This window comes from Schistocerca gregaria, chromosome X (genome assembly GCF_023897955.1).
Source record: "Schistocerca gregaria isolate iqSchGreg1 chromosome X, iqSchGreg1.2, whole genome shotgun sequence".
In the NCBI taxonomy this organism is placed as follows: Eukaryota; Metazoa; Arthropoda; class Insecta; order Orthoptera; family Acrididae; genus Schistocerca; species Schistocerca gregaria.
In genome coordinates, this window is record NC_064931.1 from 46,437,851 (window position 1) to 46,452,953 (window position 15,103).

Sequence of the window (15,103 nt, forward strand, 5' to 3'; positions counted from 1 at the left end):
AAACATTTATGATCTGGCGAATAGTGTGGGGAGCCATCTGCAGTTGTTCGCTGACGATACAGCAGTGTACAGGAAGGTGTCGATGTTGAGTGACTATAGGAGGATTCAAAAGGACTTAGACAAAATTTGTACTTGGTGTGATGAATGGCGACTAACTTTAAATGTAGAAAAATGTAAGTTAATGCAGATGAGTAAGAAAAAGAAACCTGTACTGTTCGTATACAACATCAGCAGTGTCCTGCTCCCCCCCCCCCCCCCCCCCCCCCATGAACCATGGACCTTGACGGTGGTGGGGAGGCTTGCGTGCCTCAGCGATACAGATAGTCATACCGTAGGTGCAACCACAACGGAGAGGTATCTGTTGAGAGGCCAGACAAACGTGTGGTTCCTGAAGAGGGGCAGCAGCCTTTTCAGTAGTTGCAGGGGCAACAGTCTGGACGATTGACTGATCTGGCCTTGTAACATTAACCAAAACGGCCTTGCTGTACTGGTACTGCGAACGGCTCAAAGCAAGGGGAAACTACACTCGAAATTTTTCCCGAGGGTATGCAGCTTTACTGTATGGTTAAATAATGATGGTGTCCTCTTTGTTAAATATTCCGCAGGTAAAATAGTCCCCCATTCGGATCTCCTGGCAGGGACTACTGAGGAGGACGTGGTTATCAAGAGAAGCAAAGTGACGTCCTACAGATCGGAGCGTGGAATGTCAGATCCCTTAATTTAAAAAGGGAAATGGATAGGTTAAAGTTATATATAGTGGGAATTAGTGAAGTTCGGTGGCAGGAGGAACAAGGCTTCTGGTCAGGTGAATACAGACAGAGATTTAGGTACCAGGTTTTAAATTGTAAGACATTTCCAGGCGCAGGTGTGGACTCTGACCACAATCTATTGGTTATGAACTGTAGATTACAACTGAAGAAACTGCAAAAAGGTGGGAATCTAAGGAGATGGGACCTGGATAAACTGACAGAACTAGAAGTTGTAGAGAGTTTCAGGGAGAACATTAGGGATCGATTGACAGGAATGGGGGAAAGAAGTACAGTAGAAGAAGAATGGGTAGCCTTGAGGGATGAAATAGTGAAGGCAGCAGTGGATCAAGTAGGTAAAAAGACCAGTGCTAGTAGAAATCCTTAGGAAACAAAAGATATGTTGAATTTAATTGTTAAAAGAAGAAAATATGAAAATGCAGTAAATGAAGCAGGCAAAAAGGAATACAAACGTCTCAAAAATTAGGTCGACAGGAAGTGCAAAATGGCTAAGCAGGGATGGCTAGAGAACAAATGTGAGGATGTAGAGGCATATCTCACTAGGGGTTAGATGGATACTGCCCACAGGAAAATTAGAGAGACCTTTGGAGAAAAGGGAACCACTTGTATGAATATCAAGAGCTCAGATGGAAACCTGGTTCTAAGCAAGGAAGGGAAAGCAAAAGGGTGGAAGGCGTATATAGAGGATCTATACAAGGGCGATATACTTGAGGACAATATTATGGAAATGGAAAGAGGATGTAGACGAAGATGAAATGGGAGATATGATAATACGTGAAGACTTTGACAGAGCACTGAAAGACCTAAGTCGAAACAAGGCTCCGGGAGTAGACAACATTCCTTTAGAACTACTGATAACCCTGGGAGAGCACGCCCTGACAAAACTCTACCATCTGGTGAGAAAGATATATGAGACAGGCGAAATACCCTCAGAATTCAAGAAGAATACAATAATCCCCATCCAAAAGAAAGCAGGTGTTGACAGATGTGAGAATTACCTAACTATCAGTTTAATAAGTCACAGATGCAAAATACTAACACGAATTGTTTACAGACGAATAGAAAAACTGGTATAAGCCGATCTCAGGGAAGATCGGTTTGGATTCCGTAGAAATGTTGGAACACATGACGCAATACTGACCCTATGACTTATGTTAGAAGATAGATTAAGGAAAGGCAAACGTACGTTTATAGCATTTGTAGACTTAGAGAAAGCTTTTGACAATGTTGACTGGAATACTCTCTTTCAAATTGTGAAGGTGGCAGGGATAAAATACAGGGAGAGAAAGGCTATTTACAATTTGTACAGAAACCAGATGGCAGTTATAAGAGTCGAGGGGCATGAAAGGGAAGCAGCGGTTGGGAAGAGAGTGAGACAGGGTTGTAGCCTCTCCCCGATGTTATTCAATCTGTATATTGAGCAAGCTGTAAAGGAAACAAAAGAAAAATTCGTAGTAGGAAATAAAATCCATGGAGAAGAAATAAAAACTTTGAGGTTCGCAGATGACATTGTAATTCTGTGAGAGACAGCAAAGGACCTGGAAGAGCAGTTGAACGGAATGGACAGTGTCTTGAAAGGAGGATATAAGATGAACATCAACAAAAGCAAAACGAGGATAATGGAATGTAGTCGAATTAAGTCGGGTGATGCAGTGTGAACAGTGTCCTGCTTGACAGAGTCACCTTTTTTAAATATCTGGGCGTAGCGTTCGGAGCGATATGAAATGAAACTAGCATGTGAAGATTATGATAGGAAAAGGGATTTGTCGATTTCGATTTATTAGGAGAATTTTGGGAATCTGTGGTTCGTCTGTAACGGAAACAGCATACAGAACGCTAGTGCGACCTATTCTTGGGTACTGCTCGATCGTTTGGGATCCGCACCAGGTCGGAAGACAGAGAAGCAATGCAGAGGTGGGCTGCTAGATTTTTTACTGGTAGGATCGAACAATACGCAAGTAGTACGGAGATGATTCGGGAACTCAAATGGGAATGGCTAGAGGAAAAGCGACTTTCTTTTCGAGGAACACTATTTAGAGAACCGGCATTTGAAGCTGACTGCAGAACGATCCTACTGTTTCGAACATACATTTCGCTTAACGACCACGAAGATAAGATACGAGGAATTATGGCTCATACGGAGGTATATAGACAGGTGTTTTTCCTCCGCTGTATACGTGAGGAAAGGAAAGGTCTAGTAGTAGTACAGGGACCCTCTGCCACGGTGGCTTGCTGAGTATCTGTGTAGATGGAGATATTGAGTTTTTTAGGAGTAACAGGGATATTATCCTCTCAGTTATCGTGGAAATCTGCCTAATACTTTGGTTTAATGGTATGGTAGAAAAATTTGGTTAATTTGGCGCTCGGACTCTACTGGCGATGGTAACTCGCGTGATTGACGAGCACTTGTGTAGGTGAATGCACATCGCGATAGTTCAGTTTCCTAAATTGTCGAACAGCAACGTACAGGAATGTACAGTTTACACTGCATGTATCCCTGTGCATAAAGCCGATTTACGCTGGACTATCAATTGCAATTTCGTTCTTTTCTAGGTTGTTGTTATGCTCATGTATTCCTTTTTCTCCAAGTCAGGAAATAGGAAGAAGAGAAGATATAGAGTTTAACGTCTCGTTGACATCGAGGTCATTAGTGACAGAGCACAGCTCTGGGGAAGGAAATCGGTCGTTCCTTTCAAAGCAACCGTCCCGGCATATGCCTGGAGCGATTTTGAGAAATCACGCTTTTGAAGCGTCGTCCTCCTGAACGTGAGTCAGTGTGGTAACCACTGCGCCTCCTCGCTCGGTCCGTGAAGTGGCGTAGGAACAATGTCGTAATATAATGCAATTCCGCAGAAGGTACGTTGATGCCACTGAAAATCTCAAGAAATAATGAAACAACACTATAGTCCAAATGAGAACATATCAAATTGATGTAATTTTTGCCATATGATAAACTAGCGTTGAGAATGCTTATGAACTGCTTAAAAACTCCAATTTTATGAGCTAATAAAATTTTACTAAATAAGTAATACAGCTATATTTTAGGCATTTCTCTATATCAACTGGAAAATTGGTGCTATCGGGATTAACAACATCCGAAATACTAGAACCCGTCATCTGATGTGGAACTCAAACTGAATTTCGTTACAGATTCAAAGCATACGGCGAGTACATTTATTGCCATTCTCTGCAATCGAAATTCTTCTCTAGGACATTTCAAAGAGCACATCTTATAGTTGTTTTGCTCTGTAGTTCTGATATTCCACCAGTCCCTATATTATTTATCATTTCCAGATTACAGCTCAACTACGGTCATATACTGTATCTCTGTTTAAGAAACCTGATGAATACGAAACATATCATGAACTGTAAGAAATAGAGTGTTTTGTCATGATGAGCGGAGGTTCTAGCTACAGACCCCTCAGACTGCAATGCCTTTAACAAAAATGCTTCGTCAGGAACAGCGACATTTCATCACAGTTATGAACAATGTTACCAACTGTCAGTTAATTGACACCTCGCTTGACGAGTACAGACCTTTAGCTTAGAATAAAGTTCAAATGAATTAAGTCAGAAATACAGTAAAATGATTATAACTAATCTCTTCTTTTACTTTCAACTCACTGTTACCACAGACCACGTCTCTGATGCAATTGTAAACACCATAAGCTTCTTATTACACACCCATGCAAATGCACCGCTGATAAAACTATTTACGAGTAACAGCGAGGAATTTCAGCTGCTGAATTTAACAATAAACTGGACGTTTAAAAGTAAAGAGTTACACATTTTTCAGACAGCCTGTCGACAACACAGAGGTAACTTTGTTGCAGTGTTCGTGTTCGTTTTGCTACTCGTCGTTTTACAAGAAAGTTATTACGAGACTCGTTCTGGTACCGTATACGACAAATTTACTAAACCGAACAGTAATTGCCGGTGATCTTTACTAACACTGCTTCTCAGCCATCATCCGATCCCGCAGAAGCGTGTCAGTAAATGCAGAAGACAATGGTGCCCGGTTCCTACAGTTTAGAGATCTGTTCACAGAATAAACATGACAGTATACTTCGCTTATGGGAAATGTAGATGAGTAAATTACCTTATCGTATTACATAGCGCCAAGTAGCGTTAAGAGAGAAACAGTTCGCTAGGTGACAAATTTAGACACATCCCCGTTGCATAAATGCATGGATCTCGCTCTATTACAATGGAATCAATTCACAGTCAGTCTCACGGTAACGACAGTGCCGTCCTGAAAGCATTCTGCGCACACACACATACCGTGCTCACAAAGAAAAACAAATATGAGGCGTGCAACACATTGCCTTGTTAGCCAGATTGGAGCATGTGTCGTTCCTTTGAGCGGATGATTACGTCTGTACTTACCGTTGACTTGACTACGAACTTAAAGAAAAGAGTAAGGTGTACAAAAACGTAAAATTGTTGGTATTTATTTATTTATTTATGCATTTATTTTAACTGGTTAGTAGTTAACGAAACTGTCAAACAACAGGAAAACTTAGAATCCAGCTCGTAGTGCGGAAGTGGTGCAGTCAGTTACTCTTAAGTTTTCTCAGGTGCTCGATCAGTCTGATTCTGGCGTACATAGTTTCTGTGTTAAGGCACGATCAGAGCCGATGCATGCACTAACTGCATATGTACAAACTAATAAGTGATACGAAAATTGAAACAAGTGCAGCCGTCGCTTTCACATCTCGTTTATTTATGCAACGAGTTTCGGTGTTCCATAAATAAATGACCTGCAAAAGTGACGGCTGCAGGTGTTATAATTTTCATTCCATATTGAGTAGCCGAATTCCTGCTAACCGTCACTTAACGAGGATGGGCATAAGAAAACTAATAAGCGGTTGTCACGTTACTACGTACCGGTAACATACAATACACGCACAATATGATGAATTTCGTGCCGGAAAGTGTCGCGTAACAATGTAGCTTACTAGAAGGTGCAGTATTTAAATTTAGGTTACGTTTCTCTTATGTTACATTCAGTTTATTAGCTGCTACTCTATTGTTCAACAGAAACGTGGAAATTACCTCGAGCCCAGCAGATGCTTCTGTTAAGCGACCATCTCTCCAACAACTCGACAAGACAGGATGCCGGCACACGTAGGGCTGCAGTGACTGCTCTGGTGGACACGCTAAGCCCAGCTGGCGTTCCCAAAGCCTCTAGCAGCACCCGGTCGACGGCGTCAGTTGTCGCTGCCTCATATCACCCGAAGAGCACTGCGTCGAAAACGGGCCAGCGAACATGCACTGTCGACTGCCGACTCAGATATACACCCCCGTGTGTAAGGAGTGCCACCACGGGGCTCCTTTCCAGAGTCAATGTTTAAAAATCCAGCGCGGTGACAGTTGTAACGACAAGTGGCCGCCAGGGAGAGGGCGCCTGTGTGGTGAGCGCGTTCGCTGGCCCTTCTTGCAGAGCTGCCGGCAACGCAGTGGAGAGCCGGTAGCGCGAGGGATGCGTGTGCCCTGCCGTGGCCGCGCACCCACTTGCCGACCGCTTCCCTTCGCCTTCCCGCGTTTTCTGACCTCTGTTTACGACCACCGGCGCGCACCCGAGCGGCGCGCCTGCGCAGTGCGCTGTGCGCAGCTGCCCCTACCACCACCGCCCAGCCGGCAGCCGCACCAATCTCTGAGGGGAAGAAAGCGCGTGGCTTGTCCTTCGGCCGTGGCCAGGGACGCTTTCGAGCTGTACAATACACACCGACGCTCCCCAATCAGCCAGTTACGCCCCTGTTATCGACACGTGCCTGCTGCGATCGCGGGTAATCACTCACAAAAGAAGCAAACTGCGCGCTGAAAACACTCTTTTCATACTCGTGCCGAGATTGTCCAGGATAAATAAATTACCTGACGGACGTAAACATCTTCACTTTCGCAAGGTGTCATCCGCCGTCAACGAGGCCGGGAAAACACGTCTGCACACCAGGTAAATACGAATTACTAATAAAGAAGGAGATGTCAGAATCCTCCCTTCATACACGTGTCAAGATTATTCACAGCACTACATTGACAATCGTGGAGTTCGCTTCCTCCCATTGAGGGTCACACACCATCGACAAAACCAGGAAAACACATCACGCCAGCAGAGACATGTAAATAACCGAACAGATATTTTTCTTCCGAATAACGAACTTCCGTGTTAAATGCTTAAGGCGTGGGAAACGCTACTATCTTTAGAGACCAGATTTCGTCAAAAAGATCACGATCGCACAGAACAACGGGAAATTGTAAATGATCTAAGTAAAGTCAAAAGGTGTATCTTTAATGCGAAGTGCAGATGGCGTTAAATACCAATTTAGTATGGCACAGACAACAACAATGCGAGGAGTTTCATCTTGGAGACTGGGAATGGTATCCTGCTGATACATATCCTTATATTTTTGCAGACGCATCCGCACTTCCGTAATACGTTGTAGCATATATTAAAAGCGGTGAGTCGGTGACAGTCCTAGGACATAGAGTCACCGACAGACGCGGCGGTCTTTCTTAAACTTTTGTAATCGTGCTCCGAGACAACTTTAAAAACACGGAAATGGTCGGAAGGTGGTGCCACAACTTCCTCCAGAGGACACATCGAGAGAGGAGGTAAGACGTTTTAACGATAGCTCCTCAAAAAGTAATGCAGATTGTACACAACGCTTAGCGTGCACACATCAATAGTCGACTGTGCCATTGCCTCTTAAAGTGCGACTGTAATATGGAGACAGGAGTGAGATACGCAACACAACACAGTAGGCCTATACCACGGTGTTGTGGTGTGCTCTCGAATTACTCACGATGCGCTGCACAAAGCCCAGGGCTCGAGGATAACAGAAGAGGACAACGTGTGTGAAGCCGATATCCAGTAAATAGCTGTTGTGCAGACTAACTCTACGTTCGGTGTGGGGCGGCGGTAGGGTGGGTGGCCTGTTGTGGGGTTGTGAACCACTGACGGCTATGGCGGGACGAAGCTTCTCCGTCGTTGCTGGGTCCCCAGTTCAATACACGCACCCACATACACACATCACAGACACAGTCCCTTTGACTGTCCAGAGATGTCACTAAACCCACCCAAAGATGTAAACAAGCACGGATGATGGCGCCTATTAGACGGAGGAGGTCCGACAGCCGATCAGTTCCAGTCATTCCACCAGGAAGGAGGTAGACGGCTCGTGTTGTCTGCACTTCAACCATTCCTAGACGGTGAATATCGCGGTTCGATCGCGTCGTCATTGTTACTCCGTACCAGAAAAGGCCCTCAACAAGGGGAAGTATCCACGCGTCTCGGATTGAACCAAAGCGATGTTGTTCGGACATGGAGGAGATACAGAGAGAAAGGTACTGTCGATGACATGCCTCGCTCAGGCCACCCAAGGCCTACTACTACAGTGGATGACCGCTACCTACGGATTATGGCTCGGAAGAACCCTGACAGCAACGCCACCACGTTGAATAATGCTTTTCGTGCAGCCACAGGACGTCGTGTTATGACTCGAACTGTGCGCAGTAGGCTGCATGATGAGCAACTTCACTCTTGACGTCGTTGGCGAGGTCCATCTGTGCAACCACAACACCATGCAGTGCAGTACAGATGGGCCCCACAATATGCCGAATGGACCGCTCAGGATTGCCACCAAGTTCTCTTCACCGATGAGTGTCGCATATGCCTTCAGCCAGACAATCGTCGGAGACGTGTTTGGAGGCAACCCGGTCAGGCTAAACGCCTAAAAGACAAACTGTCCAGCGAATGCAGCAAGGTGGAGGTTCCGGGCTGTTTTGGGGTGGCATTGTGTGGGGCCGACGTAAGTCGCTGGTAGTCAAGTAAAGCGCCGTAACGGCTGTGCGATACGTGAATGCCATCCTCCGACCTATAGTGCAAACACATCAGCAGCATATTAGCAAGGCTTTCCTCTTCATGGGCGACAATTCGCGCCCCCATCGTGCACATCTTGTGAATGACTTCCTTCACGATAACGACATCGCTCGACTAGAGTAGCCAGCATGCTCTCTAGACATGAACCCTATCGAACGTGCCTGGGATGGATTGAAAAGGGCTGTTTATGGACGACGTGACCCACAATCCACTATGAGGGATCTACGCCGAATCGCTGTTGAGGAGTGGGACAATCTGGACCAACAGTGTCTTGATGAACTTGTGGATAGTATGCCACGACGAATACAGGCATGCATCAGTGCAAGAGGACGGGCTACTTGGTATTAGAGGTACCGGTGTGTACAGCAATCTGGACCACCACCTCTGAAGGTCTCACTGTATGGTGGTACAACGCGCAATGTGTGGTTTTCATGAGCAATAAAAAGGGCGGAAATGATGTTGATGTTGATCTCTATTCCAATTTTCTGTACAGGCTTCGGAACTCTCGGAACCGAGGCGATGTAAAAATTTTCTTGATGTGTGTATATTGTAGTTGTGTCAATAAAGCGCACAAAGGTACAGAGAGTTAGAGAATAAGCAAAATAATTCAGATGTGCAGTAAAATGACTGAGAACGAGCGTATAGGTCAGGGTTGCACTGCAGCAAGGAAGTAGCTACTCGCACTGCAGAGTTCTTGTGGAGTGCACATGGGTTTTTTCTTAGGCTAGCCGGTAGTTTGAGGCCCTCTCGCCAGTCTATAAGCAGAGAACAAAATCAGAGTGCATACTAGGTAAAGACACTTCGACTGTCAAAATTGTAACAGCAAACTGTCGAAATATTCCTAACAAAATTCCTGACTTTACTGCCCTCGAGGTAACTTGTCAGACTGAAATTATTCTTGGAAGCGAGAGCTGGCTGAAACCCGGAGTAGAAAGCTCTGAAATACTTAGAGAGGCTTGGAACATAGATCTAGAAGACATATTAGATGTCATAGGAGGGGGAGTGTTTATCGCAATCGACAAAAATACTGCCTCTATTGAGGTCGAAATTGAATGTAAATGTGAAGTTACACTGAAGAGCCAAACAAACTCGTAGACCTGCCTAATTCGTGTAGGGGCCCACGAGAGCGCAGACGTTGTGGCATGTTCGCAGCTCGTGGTCTAGTGGCTAGCGTTGCTGCCTCTGGAACACGGGGTCCTGGGTTCAATTCCCGGCTGGGTTGCGGATCTTCTCCGCCTGGGGAGCGGGTGTTTGTGTTATGCTCATCATTTCATCATCATCATCATCATCATCATCATCATCATCATCATCATCATCATTCGTGACAGAGGCTAGATTGGACTGTGGCAAAAATTGGACTGTGTACGGGTGCTGATGACCGCGCAGTTGAGCGCCCTACAAATCCAAACATCATCATCCTCATGACGACGTGGCATTGACTGGACTAATGTCTGAATTAGCGCTGGAGGGAACTGGCACCGTGAATCCTGCAGGGCTGTCCATAAATCCGTAAGAGTACGACGGCGTGGAAATCTCTTCTGAACAGCACGTTGCAAGGCATCCCATATATGCTCAATAATGTTGAAGTCTAGGGAGTTTGGTGACCACTGGAAGTGTTTAAACGCAGTATAATGTTCCTGGAGTCACTCTGTAGCAATTCTGTACGTGTGGGGTGTCGCATTGTCCAGCTGGAATTGCCCAAGTCTCCCGGATTGCACAATGGACATGAATGGATGCAGGTGATCATACAAGATACTTACGTACGTGTCACCTGTCAGAATCATATTTAGACGTTTCTGGGGTTCCATATCAGTCCAACTGCACACGCCCCACACCATTACAGAACCTCCACTAGCTTGAACAGTCACCTGATTCATGAGGTTGTCTCCATATCCGTACACGTCCATCAGCTATTTGCAATTTGAAACGAGACTCGTCCGACCAGGCAACATGTTTCCAATCATCAACAGCCCAATGGCGGTGTTGACGGACCCAGGCGAGGCGTAAAACTTTGTGTCGTGCAGTCATCAAGAGTTCTCGAATGGGCCTTCCGCTCCGAAAGCCAGTATCGATGATGTTTCGTTGAATGGTTCGCACGCTGACATTTGTTGATGGCCCAGCATTGAAATCTACAGCAATTTACGAAGGGCTGTACTTCTGTCACGTTGAACGATTGTCTACAGTCGTTGTTGGTCCCGTTACAGCAGGATCTTTTTCCGACCGCAGTGATGCCGGAGATTTGATGTTTCACCGGATCCCTGATATTCATGGTACACTCGTGAAATGGTCGTACGGGAAATTCTCCACTTCACCGCTACCTCGGAGATGCTGTGTCCCATCGCTCGTGCGCCGACTACAACACCACGTTCAAACTCACTTGAATCTTGAAAAACTGCTACTGTAGTAGCAGTAATCGATCCAACAACTGTTCCAGACATTTGTTGTTTTATATAGCCATTGCCAACCGCAGCGCCGTATTCCGCCTGTTTACATATCTCTGTATTTGAATACGCAAGCCAATACAAGTTTCTTTGGCGCCTCAGTATCTATGGACACGAGTAACCGGCCTAGATCAACTCAAGCTAATTAGCGGATGTTTCAACGGCCACCGGACCCGCTGTCACAGTTTTACAATCATTCAAAGAAAGTCTAGTAGCAGAATCGTTGAAATACCCACACCATGTAATGTTAGTTGGAGACGACTTTATCCCACCGCGCATAGACTGGGACTCTATGGATGCATTGCAAGGGGTGCGGAAAGGCCGTCTTGTCAAGTACTATTGAACACGTTTTCCGAAAACAGTCTGGAGCAGCTAGTTTGATAGCCGACGCGGCTTGGAAACATTTTAAACCTTGTAGCTTCAAACAGGTCTGGCTTTATCGACGGTGTCAGTATACAGACTTTGATCAGTTATCATGATATCATAGTGACGATGGTTACTAAATTCAGTAAATCCATCCCGAAGGCTAGGGGAGTAATATTGCTCGCACGGAAGATAAACACTTGTTAGCAGCCCACTTATAAAATGAATGGATATCAGTTAGTACCATTACGATGTATGTCGAGGAATTACGGGCAAAGTTTAAACGTATTGTATATCGCGCCCTGGAGAAATATGTGCCGAATAAGTGGATCACGGACGGAAAAGGCCCATTGTGGTTTAATAACAAATTGAGAGCTTAATGGGGAGGCGGAGATTGTTGCACTCTCGGTTCAAAAAAGAACGTGCAAATGAAGACAGGCAAAAGTTTATAGAAATTCGTGCGTCCGTAAAAAGATTGACGCGCGAAGCTTACGGAAACTACCACCGTCATACATTAGGAATAGATCTTGCCGAGAACCCGAGAAAATTTTAGTCCTACGTAAAATCGCAAAGTGGATCTAACGCTTCTGCCCATTCACTCAGCAAAAGTACAGCCGAAATTATAAAGCTCGCATTTGAGAAATCGTTCACTCAGGAAATCGTGCAAAGCTACCGTCGTTTGATTCCTATATGGAGGACATAATAACAAGCATCTCTGGTGTAGAGAAACAACTGAAAGAGTTGAAAATAAATCGATGGAATCCCAGTTCGGTTTTATAAAGAGTAGGTACTCTACGGTATTGTACTTATCGTGAATCTATTGCTCGGTGCTAAGTCCCAAGCAAATGGATAAAGCGCAGGTGGCTCCTGTTAATAAGAAGGGTAATATAACGGACCCGCAAAATTACGTACCAATATCCTTAACACCAATTTGCTGCAGAATTCTTGAACACATTCTCAGTTCGAATATAATAAATTTCCTCTAGACGGTAGAGCTTTTGTCCACAAATCAGCGCGGATTTAGGAAGCATCGTTCGTGCGAAACTCAGCTTGCCCCCACGATATCCCAAGAACCATGGATAAAGGGCAACAAGCAGGTTCCATAATCTTAGATTTCGGAAAGCGTTTGAAGCAGTGCTCCTTTGCGGACTGTTAACCAAGATACGAGAACACGAAATAGATCCCCAGGTATGTTAGTGGCTCGAAGACTCCTTAAGTAATAGAAGCCAGTAGGTTTTCCATCAGAGACAAGGTATCATCAAGAGTATTCCAGGGAAGTGTATTAGCACCGCTCTTATTGTCTATATACCGTACTTAAATAATCTGACGGTCAGAATTAGTAGCAGTCTGCCACTGTTTGCTGATGATTGTGTTACGTCCGAGAAGGTGTGGTCATCGAGTGACTGTGTAAAGATATAATATGACTTAGGCAACATTTGTAGTGGCACATTGCAGTAAGTGTAGAAAAATATAAGTTAACGCAAGGGAGTAAGAAAACCAATCCCGTAATATTCGAAACAGCAATAGTAATGTACTGTTTGACACAGTCACGTCGGTTAGATATCTAGATTTATTTTATTTATTTATTTGTACGTCAAGTTCCGTAAGACGAAATTGAGGAGCAAATCTCCAAGGTCATGGAACGTGCCAGTACATGAACTTACAACATAAAAGAAATAACAAATAAAAATAAATGTTCATGAACCTGAAAAAAAGTCAGTTCATAAGTTTAAGTAAACGCTATCAACAATACAATAAGAATCAGCTTAATTTTTCAAGGAACTCCTCGACAGAATAGAATTAGTGACCCATGAGGAAACTCTTCAGTTTGGATTTGGAAGCGCGTGGATTACTGCTAAGATTTTTTAATTCGAGTGGCAGCTTATTGAAAATGGATGCAGCAGTATACTGCACACCTTTTTGCACAAGAGTTAAGGAAGTCAGATCCAAATGGAGGTTTGATTTCTGCCGAGTATTAACCGAGTGAAAGCTGCTTCATCTTGGAAATAAACTAATACTGGTAACAAGAAACAACAATAAAGAATATACATATTGAGAGGCCAATGTCAAAATACCCAGACTCGTGAACAGAGGTCAACAAGAGGTTCGTGAACTCACACCACTTATTGCCCGAACCGCCCGTTTCTGAGCCAAAAATATCCTTCTAGAATGGGAAGAGTTACTCCAAAACATAATACTATAGGACATAAGTGAATGAAAATAAGCAAAGTAGACTAACTTATGTGTCGAAGTATCACTCACTTTTGATACCGTTCGAATAGTGAAAATGGCAGTATTAAGCCTTTGAACAAGATCCTGAACGTGGGCTTTCCACGACAGCTTGCTATCTATCTGAACACCTAGAAATTCGAACTGTTCAGTTTCACTAATCATATTCCCATTCTGTGAGATTAAAACGTCAGGTTTTGTTGAATTGTGTGTTAGAAATTGTAAAAACTGAGTCTTACTGTGATTTAACGTTAGTTTATTTTCTACAAGCCATGGACTGAGGTCATGTATTGCGCTACTTGAAACCGAGTCAATGTTGCACACAACATCCTTTACTACCAAGCTAATGTCATCAGCAAACAGAAATATATTAGAGTTACCCATAATACTAGAGGGCATATCATTTACATAAATAATGAACAGGAGCGGCCTCAACACTGATCCCTGGGGCACCCCCCCCCCCCCCCCCCCCACTTGACAGTAACCCACTCAGATCCCACATCACAGCCATTATCAACATTGTGAATAATGATCTTTTGCTGCCTGTTGCTAAAGTAAGAGGTGAACCAATTGTGAGCTACTCCCCTTATTCCGTAATGGTCCAACTTCTGGGGCAATATTGTGAGATCAACACAGTCAATTCAAAAAAATACGCCCAGCGTTAGAAACTTTTTGTCTAGCCCATCAAGTACCTCGCAGAGAAAAGAGAATATAGCATTTTCAGTTGTCAAACGACTTCTAAAGCCGAACTGTACATTTCATGGCACATCGTGTGATATAAAATGATCAATTAACCTTACGAACACAGCCTTTTCGATAACTTTTGCAAACACTGATGGCATAGAAATAGGCCTAAAATTATCTACATTATCCCTTTCTCCCTTTTATAAAGCGGCTTTACTACTGAGTACTTTGATCGCTCGGGAAACTGACCATTCCTAAAGGAAAAATTACAAATATGGCTAAATACAGGGCTAACATGTGCAGCACAGTACTTTAATATTCTGCTAGACACTCCATCATAACCATGAGAGTCCTTAGTATTCAGTGATTTAACAGTTGCACGAAATGCACATTAGTGCCACCAGTTTGAGTAGCTATCTTTATCAGATCACCACCTACATCATATTCCCCGTCCCTATAAGATTGTTCCCTGCTCCAGCCACTATCACTACCTGATAGTCCTTCGTAAAATTCCTACATAACTCCTGTATGTTGTCAGTCACCTGAGCCAACCCTGCACTAGGCTTCACAATGTCCTGGTACTCGCTCCCCAACGCTTCCTGCAACTGTTGGTCCACACCTCTACCGTGGGAACTACCTAGCAACAGAACCTTCTTTCTGTTAGACTTTGCAACTGACCTAGGCCTGCTAACTGCTGAGGAATGCTCCATGTTCCCTACACCTACAGCTACAAGATGCTC

The 15,103-nt window shown here is 44.3% G+C and overlaps 1 protein-coding gene across 3 annotated transcripts in view; it reads right to left on the reverse strand.

The window, feature by feature from the left end:
• Positions 1 to 6,315, reverse strand: part of LOC126298573 (prostaglandin E2 receptor EP4 subtype) — a 566,300-nt gene extending 559,985 nt beyond the window's left edge. For all 3 annotated transcript variants that reach the window (XM_049989942.1, XM_049989944.1, XM_049989943.1), the window contains exon 1: positions 5,823 to 6,315. The gene's annotated coding sequence lies outside the window, so the exon portion shown is untranslated. The remainder of the gene's footprint in view (positions 1 to 5,822) is intronic.
• Positions 6,316 to 15,103: the final 8,788 nt, after the last annotated feature.